The following is a 15,641-nucleotide window of genomic DNA, read 5'->3' as shown; positions in this document are numbered from 1 at the left end:
CTTTAAAGGAGAAATTGTTTCATTTTGATAACTCAGAAATAGTGCTAAGCGCAAACCACTATATTATAATAATTAGGGCTCCCGGTTTTATAGTATTTATGTTTTTAACATTTCCTTCTGTATGTATCCATATGTATTTTTTGACCATCTAATTGGCATTTATCCATATTTATTTTGTGTTTTGAGAATAAATGAAGCCATGAAATGGTATATTTCCACATTTACTTAACTGATAAACATACACGCACACTTTGCTGCCTCGTTTTAGCAAATTCAAGAGCCAAATTTAGCGAAACATTACACCCACAGGTAAATATCAGTATTATAATACAAATATATGTAAACATATAACTTTATTTAGATAAATTTCAACCTGTTTTTAACTTCCTATGATGTCTATCTGCTAAGCTGTTCCAGAAATCATGAAAGACAGCATGGCGATTCACCCACTAGAAGCATAATTTTCTGTATTTTTCTGCTTATAGTAAACACAGTCAGCAAATCACATTTGTTTTGTGTCTGTATCTATCTGTAAATATCTGAAAAACTGAAAACTGGGAACCTTAATAATAATATCTCTCTGACAACACTTTCCAACTTTACTACCACAAAATAACCTATTTATTAACACTTGTTTCAGTGGGGTTGCTTTTTATTTATAAGGTCAATTCACAATCATTCACAGAATCTATAAAATGTCCATTCTAACTGGAAAACATCAGTGGGATGAATGTATTTTCACTTGCCAGTAGTCTGTGCTTAGCTGAGGGGAGGCAATATTTCTCAGATCACAGCTGCAAGTCTGCTACACTTCGCTTGTTCTTGTTTTCGCATGTTTGTGAATGAAAACGAGTGGTTTCCAGCACCTATAATAATGGATTAGATTTCTGAAAAAGGCAGATTTTTTTTTTTTTACCAACAAAAATATTTACCAGTAGAGTTGACGTTAGTTGACTTGTTGCCGAGATGTTAGGAGGAATTGTAATTAAATGCAAAGATAACATTTCCCAATCTTCACTTTAAAGAACATGTTGTCTGTGCCTAGTTGCCAGGGAGATGCTGAAGAATTATAAGGGTCGACATGCAACCTTACTTACAAGGTGCTCTAAACAAATGATATTTGAATGAGTGTAACCTGCAACTTGTAAACTGTCCTTAGAAAAACATACTACTTATATATTGTAACTTTTCTTATATATAACAAAACAACTTACTGAGCCACACTGTATTGAGTGACCAAAATATAAAATGCAAAAATAAATGCGTAATTAAAAAAAAAACAATAAAAAAAAAAAAACAAAAAAAAAAAAAAAAGGCTTTTGTTTCATATTCTATAAGAATAAGATCCATATTGGCAACTTTTGTATTGTTGAGAGCAGCCTATCACTTTAATGAAAGGTAGTATTGCAAGGAAAACGTTACTTAGCTGTAACAATCCGTTTGCTGTTTGTAGTGCTGTAGATTCACATGCTGTGCATGCTCCTGCCAGCTAGTGTTGGGTTCACAAAAACGCAACTTGTTTTTCTTTGGAAAAGTGCTTTTGGTTTTGAGATGTCTAGTGATTGCATCCAAAACCCACAATGCACAACTACAGCCTCCTTTGCAGATTGTTTTTTTGCCCTCAGAGTGGTGAGATGAGTGCTCAGAAAAGGTAATACTTCAGATCCTAGCGGAGGTAGAAAAGATAGGCAAGTATCTCCTGTTTCGTATCCGGGGAAGGACAAATTGTTATTGGTGAGTAACACTGTCATTTTACAGCGTGTGCTGCTGTTGATCACACGCTGTACAAAGACTAAAAGGCCATCTTCCACTCTCTAAGCAGTGGCGTATGAGAACAGTAAGGAGATGCCAATTTACACAGTAAAAAACTTGGCAAATTATTTAAGTGAGGATCAAGTAGCAGACATGGATAAGTCTGCTAATGGTAGGTTGCCTAGGAAACCACTCCGGTTCCCTTTTGTGAAAGGAACATGTTTTACCAGTAACATGCAGTGTTCGCTTATCTTGAGTAGAACAAACCTGAATGATTCTGACAACTCTTGTTTCAATTCCAGCTTTAATGGCTGGATTGCCAAGATGTGGTGGTGCGAAGGAAAGAAAGAGTTGCTTAATTTCCTGACTGCATGAATATGGTCTACATAAAACATGATGGATCTTCTAACATCTAAAATGTGTAAAGACCTCTTGGCAATGGATTGCGATTTGGGGAAAAATAATGGCAAGTCAACAGACTGAGAAGTCACTTTTGGTGTAAAATGGGGATGCGTGCACAACACTACCCTATCTTTAGGAATTTGCATAACCACGTCATGAAACGAAAAATCCTGAAGTATACCGTCTATGAAGGGAAGTCATGGTGCCAAAAAACATCACTGTCCAAGAGAAGAATTGAAGTTGACAAGAATAGAGTAGTTTAAAAGGTGATTCCATGCGCATAGTAAGGACCATATTCAATGTCCCAAACAGGCGCTGGAGCTATGCTGAGAGGAATTATTTTTTTAAGCTGCTGCATAAAAGCTTTAATAACCGGAATACGAAAAAACAGATTGGCTTGATCAGGTTTGAAGATATGCTGCAATTGCGGTCATATCATCCTACATCGATTGGTATAGCAATTTAGCATTGTTGCAAGTACATGCTGAAATGTGACCCAGAGAGAGTCAAAGTTTAAAGTATTGCAGTAGGTGGCAAAAACATTCCATTTGGTAATATAATATGCTCGGATAGTCTCTTTCCTAGCTTTTACAGTTTACACTTATTCATTTCAGAGTTGCAACTAGGCATACTGTCTGGAGTGGGTGCAGCAAGACCCTTCGATGCTGTCTAAGCAGACCTGGACATAAAGTGTTTGGTGAGGATGTATGGTCATCCCCAAGAGAAAGATGTTGAAGTGCCCATGTTAGTGCAATAAAACGGAGTTTCACTAATGATCATCACTTTTTCTGCACCACAAATGCGATCAGTGGCTAAGTGGGGAACCCATATGCAATAACTCCGAACAGTTTATCCATAGCGCTTTCCCCAGACTGGATTGTTGATTTCTGAAAGTGAAGTTTTGGTATGCTGCTTTGATGTGGATTGCGAACAGGTCTATTTTCTAGGTCCTTCAACAGCAAAAGTCTTGATATGATATGAGAGATAACCTTCTATTTAGTGTCTCATTGTGGTGTCCACTTAGGAGTTTGCAACAGTCATTATCCATTCTTGGAAGATTCTCTGGCCGCAAGTGTATATGATGCTGTACTGAAAAATTCCATAGTGCCTAGGCATGCTGTAAAGTTGTGATGAGCATGTGCTTCTATCTCACTGTAGTACATGGAAGGTCATGTTGTCTTTTATAGGACCACCTTGTTGTGAAGCCTTGTCTGAAAAGCTTTAAATATAGGCTGAACTGCTCTCCACTAACACACTAATGTGTGAGAGAGCCCCGAGGGGACCATTGGCTTTGAATTTTAGACCACGTCATATGGGTTACCGAACTTGGAGGGATGCATCTGTTGTAATTGTCACCTGCAACTGTGGGTCTAGGAATGATATGGCCTGTGCCAGTGGGACCCTCAGATCCTCAGATGACTTGACATTATCATGTTTTGAACTGCTAGAGGTTAAATTGGTGAAAGCTTCAAAGCTGACGGGTCTACGCATCCACTAATGTATGATCTCAGTGATGCAGTGGATGTGCAGCAAAGCATTGAAGTGAATGGGGACATGGAGTTGTTGTGTTTTTGCTGATTAACAATTACCGACTCATTGAATTATCAGCCCACAGAATTAGGAGAACCCCCCTCCCCCGTCCACTCTCCCCTCCCACACACGCCAATATAAGAAGCTTAAACTCTTGGCACAATGATCGATATAGAACTTAATATGCATAAGTAAATAAATAGGGTTTCAGCTTCCTTTTTTGTGTATTTATGTAATTAAGATGCTGCTTAAAGTGCTTTCACTGTTACAAAAACAAACTCACAAAAATAAATTACTGTAATGCCCTGTATGTGGGGCTACTGACAAAAGCTATAGCATGACTGCAGAGTTCAACATTGGGCTGCAAGACTCCTGTCACCTGCAAAGCATTACGGCCGTGCCACACCTATACTGAAAATGCCACACTGGTTGCCTATTGGCAAGAGAATATTTCTCAAAACCACAAGAATGCTACATAAACCCTATTAAATTCATCAAACCTATTACAATCAGGGCTGTGAAATTCTGTCAGAGAAATTTCAGATCTATCTCATGCACAGGCCTTTAGGTCAGCAAAGGTTCTCCTGTTAACAGTTCGAGTACTCATTGCTCAAGAGGGCAGTAGGGTTTTTTCTTTCTTGGCTCCTAAGTTGTGGAATGTTCCCCTCATCCAGCTGAGGGGTGAAGCTAATCATTTACATTTCATATAGACCGGAAGACATGGTTGTTTCAGTAAACAGGTTATGCGTTTTAACAATATGGTGCCAGGACACACTTGTTTGGCTCACTGTTTCTAGGGTCAGACTGGGACACAAAATTGGCCAGGGCACCAAAATAAAAGTGGCCCTATTAGCAAATAAAATAACTAAAAACAATTGGTTCACATTTGCAAATCAGGTCAGTTTTGAACTTGTACAGACACTCTGAATGTGTATTTTTCAAGGTACACGGATCTACAGGTATTTGAGTTTGCTGCAGGCGATGGTTGTGATAATATCAAATAAATCAACGGTAAAACGCAGCCTACTCGGCCATAAAACAGGTCCACACATGGCTAAAAAAACGCCCCACATACTTATCTGTCAGGCATGCCCATCGGGCACTGCCTGATTGCCCTACAGGCCAATCCAACCCTGACTGCTGCACATTATAAATCTCTCTCATCGCCACCACCACCACTACCACAATTTGTGCTGAACCCTGACCTCTACCACCAATCCCAGTAGTTTGTGCCCATTGTTTGACTAGAAATCCCAGCAGTGGGCACGTGTGTAATCTATCACTAATTCAACATTTCAATTATGGTTCTCTGTTAGATAGAGATGGACGAGACACTGAAGGCTGGAGCCAGATGTCCCACTCTTGCTAAGCCAAAAGTCAGTTTGGAGCCACAAGCCAAACACAACAGAGGCCAAAAGCTGTACAGCTTGACTCCTGCATCACCAGTGATGCAAATGCATCAGCAGTGCTGCATAGCATCTTGATCTCCATCACTAGTAATGCATGAAAATGTAACTCCTTTATTAAAACATTTAAAAATATTTGGAGATATACATTTTGCTTAACATGTTATTAGGCCACTGTTCCATGCTTTACTTGGCATTTTTGCCCATTGTTGAGTGTGTTTTGGCACTTTGAAGTGCTGATGATGCAGAGGGAAATTTATGATTTTTGTTGATGGGTGATGCTTCAAATGTGCTGAAAAGGCATTTGGTGAGTATTTTGGACACTACAATTGCTCCTATATAGTTTTTTTTATATGATTTGGTAATATTAACATTTTTGACCTACATAAGGGGGAGCAGGCTGAAATTTTACCCGACTTGGAGTTCCATGAAGTTGGACACAAATGTGGCTCTGTCCACCCGAACTTAAAAATGAAAATCTTTAACTTCATTTGTAAAACTATTCATTTAGTTTCATTCATTATGTGCTTATCATGTCATTAGGCCAATTAAACACCCTTTTCATTTAATTTTAGTCCATTTTTGAGCATCTTTGATCCCTTTGATTCAAAGATTATGCATTGGGACTTAGTCGATTTTTTGAGTTTCACACATTAAAAGTGTTGCAATGGTTTGGGGGAATTACTTGGAACACTGAAATTGCACCTATATAGTAATCAGAACACTACAGATACACCCATATAGTTTTTAAATGAATATACATTTAAACCATTGTTGACTTCCATAGAGGATGTAAGGCTGAAATTTTACCCAACTCAGAGTTCCATGACCTCGGGTAGGAAAAGTGACTGTCTCCCTGAACTAAAAAATGAAAATGTTCACCCTTGTAGGTAAACACAACCAATTTGTGTGTTTAGTATGCAAACAGTCCAATGTAACATACTTTTCTTTATTGTCCTCAATCTGAGCTTTTTTAGTGCTTATGAGCACTTTGAAGCACTTGCGATGTATTGAGACTAGGAAAAAATGTTATGTTCAGGAATACCTCAAAAGTGTTACAAATCCATTTTAGGGGTACTTAGGACACTGCAATTTCAACTATATAGTAGTCAGAACACTGCAAATGCATTTATGTCGTTTGTAAATGAATAAACATTTATTACATTTTTGACTTCCCTTGAGGCTGACATTTTACCCAACTCAGAGCTCCATGGCCTCCGAAAGAAAAAGTGACTTTGTTTTTACCCATAAGAGTGACAATTTTAATTTTTAGGTTCAGGGGGACAACCATTCAGTGCATTTAGCATGCTCATAGGCCACTGTAGCATACTTTTCTGTTCATTTTCCTCCATTTTTGAGCTTTTTTAGTGTTTAGGAGCACTTTGAAGCACTTGTGATGTATTGGGACTCGGAAATGTTTTTTGACTTACAGAGGGAGTTGGGTGTCAGGCTGAAATTTTAGCCAATCGGAACACTATGGCCTCGGTAGAAAAAGTGCCTTTGTCCCACTTGAAGAAAAACACCTAAAAAAGTCACAAATAAGAGTCAAATGGCTAACTGGAGGCTAGAAATGGGTCCTAGACACCACTGCCATGTCAAATGAGTTATAATATAGGGTATTGGGGCCAACAGGACCCACAAACAGTCATGAGGGTTGATAAAAGAAATTTGTGAAACTCGCTAACAGTGAGCAGTTCTAGCGAGTTTTGCTAATTCTTGAAAGAGCTCAGGCTTGATATCAGACTCACTTTTTGAGTGCACTGGACCTAAATACATGTTAGAAAGCTCAGATCTGATGCTCTGAAGGGGTTTATGTACCTTTTGGGCTATTAGCCAAGGGAAAAACCTGAAATCTTACGTGACTTGGAGCTCCATAGACTCGGTGGAAGAAGTGCTTTGTTCCCTTAAACCTGAACACATCAAAATGTCCAAAATATTACTAAAAACAGGTGCCTGGAGGCTATAAGTGGGTCCTAGACACCCCTGCCATGTCAGCTGAGTTATAATATGGGGTTTTGATGTCCACTGGTACCAACAGTCATGAGGATTGATAACGAAAATTAGCAGAACTCACAAACAGTGAGCCGTTCTAGTGAGTTTTGCTAATTTTTCAAATAGCTCAGGCTGGATATCAGACTCACTTTTCTGAGTGTCCAGTACCTAAATACACTTGTTAGAAAGCTTAAATCTGGTTGCTTTCATGGGGTTTATGCACATTTTGGAGTATATGAAGTTTTTTTCACCTCCAGCCAAGGGAAAAACTTGAAGTCTAACCCGACTTTGAGTTCCATAGCCCTGGGAAGAAGAAATTACTTTGTCCCACTTGAACACAAACACTTCAAAATATCACAAAGAAGAGTCAAATAGGTACCTGGAGGCTAGAAATGGGTCAGACACCCCTGTCATGTCATGTGAGTTATAATGTGGGGTCTTGGGGTCCACAGGGGCGTTTGTTAGAAAGCTCAGATCTGATGCTTATACACAAGACAAGTAAGGGGGTGCATAGCTAGAACTAGGACAAAGAAAGCAAGCATACAGTAAACCCGCATACAGCTATGATAGGATTATAAAGCCAGAACAGAAACACAAGGCAAGAAATCTGCATGTACAAGACAGGACAGGGTGTGTGCAGCCAGACTTAGGATAAGGGAAGCAAGGAGATGGGAGATCTGCACACCACTAGGAGAGAGCAGAAGTATGCAGCCAGAACAGGAACACAAGGCAAGGACTCTGCATAGACAGGACAGGGTGTGTGCAGCCAGAGCTAGGATAAGGGAAGCAAGGAGATGGGAAATCTGCACACAACTAGGACAGGACCGGTGCAAGCAATCAACCAGGTGCAAGGAATCCTGGAACCACCAACGAAAGGAAGGCTGACTGGCAGCCTGGAAGGGGTAGGATCAGGGAAACCAGGAGTAGGAAACCCAAACCACCACCTGTACCATCTAGGGAGGGTCTAAAAACTGTGAGCACTACAAAAACTATAATGTATCAGAGAGGTGCTGCGGAAGCCTCAACCAGAATATATTCTAGAGCGGAGAATGCAAGGTGCGGTAGACAGTTCTAACACATTGCTGTGTCAAGGCAGAACCCCACAGGTGCCTCATGAGGGCCACCTGATGTCAGCATGGCAAAATCCTAACAATGAGGTCCTATTGTCCAAAACTAGAAATGTGACTGGACTCTGAGCTCTATGGCCACAATGGAATAAAAAAAAAAAGTTACTTTAAACCCAAACATTGCAAAATTTCACAAATAGGAGTCAAACAGGTTCCTGGAGGCTAGAAATGGGTCCTAGACTCTCATGTCATGTCATCCGAGGTATTCTATGAGGTCCTATGTCCACAGGGACCCACAAACAGTCATGAGCACTGATGCTGAAAATTAACAAAACGTACCAGAAACCTAATTCCTGCCATGTTTTCTTAAGTTTTCAAATAGCTCAGAATGGATATCGGACTCACTTTGGGTACACAGGACCTAAATACACTTGTCAATGCTCCAGGCACGGCCTAATGCGAGCTGATGTGAACCTTTGCTTTAAAAGGACTCTCACCCACCAAGCTACTGTTTGCTGGCATGCTTCATCATCGATGCTTGACTACAAGCGCCAAGAGACCAATGGTATTTGTGTGCTATATGTGTTAACATAACATAACAAGGGAACACAGTTTAATCCAAGAAGATAAGTTAGGGAGGGTGAACGAAAAAGTTAATTAACATTACTTTTGAAGTACCACAGTCCCAATTTATTCTGGGGTCTGGACAGCAAGGTTAAAGAACTCAATTGAATATTCTTGGCGTTACTGTAGCTCCTAATATCCAATGGTCAAAAATGTTTTAGCTGGAAAAGAGTATCCAGCTTTCATCATGACCAGCCTGGCTCCTGCAGCTCACAAAAGAAATTTTAAAAATCAAATGCATATTATTTGTATCATGTATCAATCAAGGAGGAGTGGGGTAGGGGAAACTCAAGAATTCAAGGAGTTTGCAAGGAAGCCAAAGTCATTTTCCCAAATAATCACAAGAAGAACCTAAAAGTCTGTCTCTGTTAATGCTCAAGTGAGGGCCTAATGAGGACAAAGGCAAGCCTGTCCTTTACAATGACTCTCACCCACCAAACTGGTGGCACGCTTCATCATAGAGTTCCCCAATATAAACTTATTGGGGACGTCCTGCAACACTTGACTACAAGGGAGGGGTATTTAATCCAAGAAGATAAGTGACAAAGGGGATCAAAAAAGTGAATTAAAATTGCTTTCGAAGTACACACATTCCTGATTTATTCTGGGGTTCTCATAAACAAGGTTAAACGTTGGGGGGAGACAGATGGCAAAGAACCACAATCAATCTGCCATTCTGGCCTACATAAATCCACCAATCCCCCAAGGTGATCATAAGTGCCTCAAGACCCCAATGGTACTCCCCATGGTACCTAGTTACCAAATTCCGTCAACTATTACGCACTCATGATCACGTGCACTACACAAAGATAAAAGTATTGACTCCTGTGAGTGAATACTGTCTGTATGTTTGTATTGAGTGCGAATAGTGTCTGTCCCTGGCTGGAGCACTGACTGGGACATACTCTATTTTTTATTCTACTTAGCATTGGTATTGTGCATTTTCTGATATTCAAAAAAAGCAGAATGTAAATTATATCATCTGTATTGTGTACACTGCACATGGCACTCATGAAACACTGCATAGCATGATAATATAAAAAACACATTGTGTTACGTGTACTGTGATATAGGTTTTGACTAAATTTCCATGATAGTTCTCAATGGATATCACTCATATTTGGAGTACACAGTACTTGAATTTACTTGCACTAAAGGTCAGGTCTGATACTAAAAAGGGGTTTAGAAGACCTTGATAATTGGTCAAGCAAATGCCTAACCTGCATGCAAAAGTTATAAAGGGTATTCAGCCGTGGCATGCTTCATCACTGGACCCCTCACACAGAAAGAATTTTCTTCTGGGTTGGCTCAGCCAGGCACCTGGGAGCTCTTGATGTAGTAGGGAATGAACAATTATTATTATCAATCTAGGGTGTAACCATAATGAATTGATTGAATGAGGGCCACCCTGATAATGTTAACAACCCCTTCAATGCATCAGGAGCTGAGGTTTTTAACCTTTTTTTGCTCATGTATCTAACCAAACTAAGGGCCTCATCACGAGTCTGGCGGTCACTTGACCGCCAGACTTGCGGATGGCGAGCGGTCCGAGCACCATATTTTGACAATGGTGGTCATGCCGCGGTGGGACCTCCAGCAGTTGCGGTGGTCCTGATCCACCAGGGCAGCGCTGTAAGCAGCCATCCGCCAGCAATGCCCTGAGATTACGAGCTTGTTTTCTGCCAGCCTTTTCATGGCCGTAGCACTGCCATGAAAAGTCTGGCAGAGAACGGTTACAGGGGGCCCCCTGCACTGCTCATGCACTTGGCAGTGCAGGGATCCCGATGGCCAGCACCCTCGGCGGCAACCTCCCTGTCGAAAGTTTGGAGGATGGCCTAAACCGTCCGCCAAACTCGTAATTAATCCCTAAGTCTTCTCCTTCTGCCATAAATGATTTTCTTGAGACTCTATAATCAAATAACAGCTCTTCCTCAACATTAATATCTCTTAAAGCAGTAAAAATAATTACATGTTGCATACTGCCAAATACTAGTAATGTTACGTGATTAGGGTTAATGTTGCACATTTTCCTTGAATGATTTATCAACGTCCTATTGTTTCCTTCTTTGGGTGGCACACACAGGGCACTGTTTTTGCATCAACACACCATTTTGTATCGGAGGGTTCCTTAAAGAAGAATACGTATCCCATCTCTTCTTCTTGCGACTCCTGCATCATATGATTCCCTTGCTCTGCTGTGATTACCATCCTGTGTTAATCTCAAATGATCTCTCCTTTTTAGAAGACTTGTGCAGAAATGATTTTCTTTCCCTTTATGGCATCAGTTGTAACGTGGAGCCCTCTCCATGACTAATGTTCCACCAAAGAATCTATTTGTTAATTGCCGATGTCCCATTCAGTGATTGCTGTAGGAATCCAGCCATCAATGATGTCTTGTACGCCTGGCAGGTTCTTGCTACAACCCATTTTCTTGTAGAAATGGCTAATCTGATGTTCTGTTGGCTGTCATCTTGTAAAGTGCTCTGCAGTAAAAAAGGCAGTACTTCAGTGTCATTTAACATTATATATTTTTAAATCATAGATACACGCTGTTTATAAAATTCTACTTAAAAGTGACAGACACTTACTCTCCACTTCTTCCTTCCTCAATGCTTGTTGCATGATTCTACAACAGCAATATCAGGACTGTGCATGCTGCCCAGCCAGTGCAACCTTCTTTTTCAGTGGTTGCCCATTCAGTGTCACAGGAAATTCTTCCAGCATTATTTTAAGAGCTGATGCATCATCAATTTTAGGGTAAAAGTACACTGCTGCAATCCTTGATTTTTGTTTTGAGTGACAATTTTGCCTGTAAAATGCAAATATCGTTTTAAAATAATGTTAAGGAAAACATACACATTTTGGTGAAAACAAAACACAAATTAATTATAATTTAGTGTTCGCTCCCTAAATTTATAGTTTGTTTAGATTTTTACTGCCAGCCAATCAAAATACATTGCACCTTCCGCCCTATAAGTCGAGAACCATTAGAGTCATAATTCAAAATGCTCAGTATTCTGTGCATTTTACGCGTTTATGTGCCAATTTTCACGATTCCGGCTGATTGATTAGTTCCTCCAAAATAGTTTATAAAGTTAGTTTGTTTTCAGTTTTACTGCCAGCCAATCAAAATACATCACACCTTTGAACCTATTAGTCGAGAACCATGATAGATAGAGCCACAATTTAAAAAGCCTGTATTGCTGAGATTATTCCACTTTTATGAGCCAATTTTCATGCTTCTGGCTTATTGATTAGTGCATCAAATTAATTGCTAAATGTATAGTTCATTTTGATTTTTAATGCAGGCCAATCAAAATACATCTCACGTTTTGCCATATAAGTCTGGAACCGTGATATGTAGATACAATTTAAAATGCACCACATAGCTGACTTCACGCTGCTTTTATTTGCCAAGTGTCATTTTTGGGGCTCAGTGATTAGTACCCAAAGTTAATTTCTTAATTTATAGTTCACTTTGAGTTTTACTACCAGCCAATCAAAATACATCGCACCTTTTGCACTATAAGTCCGGAAACGTTATAGATAGACAATTAAAAATGCACCATATTGCTGAAATTATTACACTTTCATGTGCAAATTGCCATTCTTATGCCTCATTGATTAGTACTCCAAATTAATTTTTAAAGTTAGTTTGTTTTGAGTTTTACTGCCAGCCAATCAAAATACATTGCACCTTTTGCCATATAAGTTGGGAACATGATAGAGACACAATTTAAAATGCACAACATAGCGGGCTTCACGCCACCCATATCTGCCAATTTCTATGCTTCTGGCCCATTGATTAGTGCCCCAAATCATGTTTTGAATGTATAGTTCATTTTGCTTTTCAGCAGCTCGACTTCAAAATCATAAGTCAAGAAACGTGATAGCTAGAGAAACAATTCAAAGAGCTTAACATTGGCGAGATCAGCCAGCCACACTGCCATGCTTCTTGGCACATAGAGAATCATAGATAAATATTATTCCATTTCAATAACAAATGTGAATTTTTTCGCCTTATCCCTCCTCAAAAAGTAAATTATTTACATTTTGGAAGTAAAACAAAGCATATGTTAACAATATGAAACAATATGTTATAACTATTTAATAAATAGAGAGGTAATATTAATGACCGAAAGAGAACACCCTCTACACAAAACATGACTTGGAAACTGCTACTTAAAATGCTTTCAACTGTTATTACACTACAGCATAAACTTACCCCATTGAAGAATCCGCGATTGAAGACTGGGAAGCGGCAATCTGGGTAGTACTAAATAGTTCTGAACTCCTGTTCAAACTCAACAATGCTGCAGAAGCACTGGATGTCAGAGCAGAGGGAGACTGGTATTTATGCAGACAGTCAGGTGGGAGGGGCAATTCTTCCAGTGAATCTATAGGCTGTGCATTTCTGCAGTGTTGGAGATGGGGGATAGAAGCTTAAGGGTGGCGGTTCACTCCAAATGCAAGCCCTAGAAGACAGAGCAGTTCCGGATATTTATGTTATTTTTTTTCTAATGTAAATATTCTACTGCAATAAAGGTTTCTATTTCTATTAATGCTGCTTACACGCAAGTGGGAAAGACATTTTATTTTCTTATTCAAAATAGAGAACATTACATTTTACAACATAACTAAGGAACCGTAATAGATAAAAAGATAATTTGAAATGCAGAATATTGAAAATGTCAATCCACTCTAAATGTGCTAATTGTCTTGCCCCTGGCTTATTCTTAAGTAGGTCAAATTCATTTTTGAATTTATAGTTTGTTTTGAGATTTACTGCCAGCCAATCAAAATACATTGCACCTTTTGCACTATAAGCTGGGAACCATGACAGATGGAGGCAATGTAAAATGCACCAACCATATAGCTGGGATCATGCTGCCCTCTAGGTCCCACTTTCATGTTTCTGGCTCCTTGATAAGTGCCCCAAAGTACGTTTTGAATGTCTAGTTTGTATTGCTTTTCAGCAGCTATGACTTCAAAGTCATAAGTCATAAGTCAGGAACCGTGATAGATAGAGAGATCATTCAAAGTGCAAAATATTTGCAAGATCAGCCTGCTGCCACACTGTGCCAATTGCCATGCCTCTGGCATATTATGTGGCCTTGCTACAACTATTAGCTCGTTTACCACAATATTGTTGCTAAAGCTTAATTGGGTTGTCTGCAGGTGGCTGCTGTTGGCCTTCCTTCAGCCAGGTGCTAACTGCTGGCCATCTCAGCACCTGAGCACCCTGAGTGAGACAACAGGACATTTCAGACTTGATGCGTCCATCGTCATAACCATAAGAGAGGCAAAGCACTCTCCAAAGCTCAACCTGGCTTTCAAAATATAAATGTTTTGCAGCCATGTAGGTTTCAGTAATGCTTACATCCATTTAATTATTTCTATGGCTTTATACCTAGACTTTGACTCTGTGACAGATTACGAGGCTGGCGATCCGAGGACGCCAGCCTTGTGGTGGCTATCGGACTGCTGCGGCAGTCCAACTGCCATATTACAAGGTTGGCAGGCAGACCCGCCAACCTCCCGCTGTCCCTGCCAGGATCTCAGATCCTGACAGGCTGGCGGCAATGCAGGTGCAACTCAGCCAGGGCGGCTTTGAACTCAGCGCCGCCCTGCTAATTACCACCTTGTTCTCGGACAGCCTTTTCATGGCGATTCAACCACCATGAAAAGGCTGGCGAAGAACAAGTGCCAGGGGGCCTGTGGCATGGGCAGTGGAGGCCCCCCCCTGCTCAGCACCCTCTGTGCAGACAGTACAAATATCGCGGGTGCTGGTGCCCCCTGTGTGCGGTCAGCATTACCGCCGGCTCTATTATGAGCCAGCGACAATGCTACCGCCCCATCCTCACTGGGCTGACCGGCAGAAACCTTGGTTTCCACCGGTTAGCCCAGTGGGAAAGACAAAATGGTGCTGGCGATGAGGTCGACCGCATGGCAGCAAGCACCAAGTCGGGAGTTTGGTGGACGGGTGTTTTTTTTTTTTTTAATGCCAAACTCTTAATCAGCCCCTCTGTTTCTATAGTTTGTTTTGCTTTTTAGCTGGTTGCAGACCAAAATACATTGCACCTTTTTCCCTATAAGTCAAGAACTATTATAGGTAGAGTCACATCTGAAAATGCACCATATTGCTAAGATATTCCACCTTCACGTTCCACTTTTCTCACTTCTGGCTAATTGATTAGTGCCCCACATACATTTTTTTATTTATAGTTTCTTTTGAGTTTTTACTGCCAGGCAATCAAAATACATCGCACCTCCCGTCCTATTAGTCGAGAACCGTTATAGAGTCATAATTCAAAATGCTCAGTATACTGTGCTTATTTTGCATTATGTGCTAATTTTCACGATTCTGGCTGATTGATTAGTACCCCCAAATTAATTTATAAAGTTATAGTTTATTTTGAGTTTTACTGCCAGCCATTCAAAATACATCACTCCTTCCAACCTATAAGTCGGAAACCGTGATAGATAGAGCCACAATTTAAAAAGCCTGTATTGCTGACATTATTCCGCCTTTAGTAGCCAATTTTCATGATTCTGGCTAGTTGATTAGTGCACAAATTAACTGCTAAATGTATAGTTCATTTTGATCTTTACTGCCAGCCCATCAAAATACATCACACGTTTTGCCATACAAGTCCGGAACCATGAAAGATAGATACAATTTAAAAGGCACCACATAGCCGACTTCACGCTGCCCACATGTGCCAATATTCATGCTTCTGGCTCATTGATTGGTGCCCCAAATTAATGTTAAATTTATAGTTTGTTTTGAGTTTTACTACCAGCCATTCAAAATACATCGTACCTTTCACCCTATAAGTCAGGAACCATGATAGACAGATAGCTGGGA

General features: G+C 40.2%; 1 long non-coding RNA gene across 3 annotated transcripts in view; it reads right to left on the bottom strand.

Annotated features, from left to right (window-relative positions):
• Window positions 1-338: 338 nt before the first annotated feature.
• The window catches only part of LOC138262111 (uncharacterized), a 52,990-nt gene continuing 37,687 nt past the window's right edge, over window positions 339-15,641 (bottom strand). Inside the window, exons 1-4 of one of the 3 annotated variants that reach the window (XR_011199200.1) lie at window positions 12,999-13,343; window positions 11,362-11,582; window positions 10,881-11,256; window positions 339-866 (exon numbers count right to left, since the gene is read on the bottom strand). This is a non-coding gene — a long non-coding RNA (uncharacterized lncRNA). Of the gene's footprint in view, window positions 867-3,905; window positions 11,257-11,361; window positions 11,583-12,998; window positions 13,344-15,641 lie in introns of those variants that run through there. The other 2 variants (XR_011199199.1, XR_011199198.1) reach the window with 2 other exon arrangements.

This window comes from Pleurodeles waltl, chromosome 10 (genome assembly GCF_031143425.1).
Source record: "Pleurodeles waltl isolate 20211129_DDA chromosome 10, aPleWal1.hap1.20221129, whole genome shotgun sequence".
Classification (NCBI taxonomy): Eukaryota; Metazoa; Chordata; class Amphibia; order Caudata; family Salamandridae; genus Pleurodeles; species Pleurodeles waltl.
The sequence above is the reverse complement of the archived record's forward strand: the minus strand, read 5'-3'. Positions and strand labels throughout refer to the sequence as shown.